Raw genomic sequence first — 2,236 nt, 5'->3', positions numbered from 1 at the left:
CGAGAAGATCGGATAAGCGGTAGAAAATGAATTTTTATATATAGGTTTTTTTTTCGTTCCAAAAGTTCTAAAATGCAGCATGGAATCTGAAATGACTGCACTTTACAAGATGAGGATTAAAACACGATGTTATGGCTAATCAAAGCACAAAGAACCTCACACAAAGCACTGGTACTGGAGACTCCTTCCCTATATAATAATTTGTGTTAAAGAAATGAAATCCTGACCAATCAGAAGTGTGGAATGAAACGTGTGCAAATTACATTAATATATTATGTTTTCATATAACATAAAACTTGTCTCCCTGGCACATGTTTGGTGATCAGTCATGTGGGTTATATTTGAGTGTTATATTGAATCAGATAATTTGATTCACCAATAAGAGTTGATTCATTCGGTTCACAAATGACCCCTGGCGTAAACCTGGCAAAACGGCTCGTTTAAAGGAGTCGACTCACTGGCGAATGACGTCACTGGTACGTTCATTATAACTATTAGTGACCTGGTTGCTAAAAAAAAAAAGTGACGGTTGCTGTGGTATAAGAGGAACAAAACACTTTCACTCAGGAAAATAAAGCACTTAAAGGTAATAAAGGAACCTTTGCCTCCACACACACACACACCACCCTGTTGTTGATTAATTTCCCTTAACAGCACGACACTGAGTGTTTTATTCCATACTTAATGGCAGCATTAATTAATAACACGCCAGAGCTCTTGGATGTTGTAGTCAGAAGCTGTGGTTTCCGGTTCCGGTCTGCAGGGGGCGCTGTGACACGATGCCGTAGCTGTACACTGTTCTGTTAAGGAGCTGGAAGATAAACACCGAAATAAACGGTGTGAAATGGACGAGCAGAAATAAGCGGCTGTGTGTTTTAAAGCTGGCGTGACAGGAGGATCTTAACCCCAGAGAATCGTCCTGAGAAAGCGGATTAACGCCATGATCATCGCCTGAAAGTCACCGGTGGCTCTGCAAGGTCGGTGTCCCCCTTATTGTGTTTATTTACTGCCCCACAGTGGTACTGTCGGTGTCCCCTTTATTCCCCTTTTACACTCCTTCATCTACCTCCTCACTGTGTGGCTTTGGGTCCATAAATGTCGCGTTTACACCGCAATCCGCATTAAACTACCGACTTAACACACGTGTGTTTACTGACACGTGACTCAGCCGAAACTCACGTGTAATTTCGCTTTATAACGCGAGTAAATAATGTAAATAATAAGCATAATTACAAATAATTACAAAAATAATACGCTAAATAGCCAGTTTAATAAATTAATACACATTTACTCCTCTGACTTATCAAATGTGATGTTAACTACATTTTAACTACCTTACTGTGTTAACTCACCTGTGGTAACTACCTTACTGTGTTAACTCACCTGTGGTAACTACAGTACTGTGTTAACTCACCTGTGGTAACTAACTTACTGTGTTAACTCACCTGTGGTAACTACCTTACTGTGTTAACTCACCTGTGGTAACTACCTTACTGTGTTAACTCACCTGTGGTAACTACATTACTGTGTTAACTCACCTGTGGTAACTACCTTACTGTGTTAACTCACCTGTGGTAACTACCTTACTGTGTTAACTCACCTGTGGTAACTACCTTACTGTGTTAACTCACCTGTGGTAACTACCTTACTGTGTTAACTCACCTGTGGTAACTACCTTACTGTGTTAACTCACCTGTGGTAACTACCTTACTGTGTTAACTCACCTGTGGTAACTACATTACTGTGTTAACTCACCTGTGGTAACTACCTTACTGTGTTAACTCACCTGTGGTAACTACCTTACTGTGTTAACTCACCTGTGGTAACTACCTTACTGTGTTAACTCACCTGTGGTAACTACAGTACTGTGTTAACTCACCTGTGGTAACTACAGTACTGTGTTAACTCACCTGTGGTAACTAACTTACTGTGTTAACTCACCTGTGGTAACTACCTTACTGTGTTAACTCACCTGTGGTAACTACCTTACTGTGTTAACTCACCTGTGGTAACTACCTTACTGTGTTAACTCACCTGTGGTAACTACCTTACTGTGTTAACTCACCTGTGTTAACTACATTACTGTGTTAACTCACCTGTCTTAACTACAGTACTGTGTTAACTCACCTGTGGTAACTACCTTACTGTGTTAACTCACCTGTGGTAACTACCTTACTGTGTTAACTCACCTGTGGTAACTACCTTACTGTGTTAACTCACCTGTGGTAACTACCTT

At 40.5% G+C, this 2,236-nt stretch overlaps 1 protein-coding gene across 2 annotated transcripts in view; it reads left to right on the top strand.

The window, feature by feature from the left end:
• The first annotated feature begins 464 nt into the window (after positions 1–464).
• Positions 465–2,236, top strand: part of slc25a39 (solute carrier family 25 member 39) — a 12,906-nt gene continuing 11,134 nt past the window's right edge. The window contains exons 1-2 of one of the 2 annotated variants that reach the window (XM_047801000.1): positions 465–586; positions 764–977. The gene's annotated coding sequence lies outside the window, so the exon portion shown is untranslated. Of the gene's footprint in view, positions 587–735; positions 978–2,236 lie in introns of those variants that run through there. The other variant, XM_047801001.1, reaches the window with a different exon arrangement.

Source organism: Tachysurus fulvidraco, chromosome 15 (assembly GCF_022655615.1).
Source record: "Tachysurus fulvidraco isolate hzauxx_2018 chromosome 15, HZAU_PFXX_2.0, whole genome shotgun sequence".
NCBI classification, from domain to species: domain Eukaryota; kingdom Metazoa; phylum Chordata; class Actinopteri; order Siluriformes; family Bagridae; genus Tachysurus; species Tachysurus fulvidraco.
The sequence above is the reverse complement of the archived record's forward strand: the minus strand, read 5'-3'. Positions and strand labels throughout refer to the sequence as shown.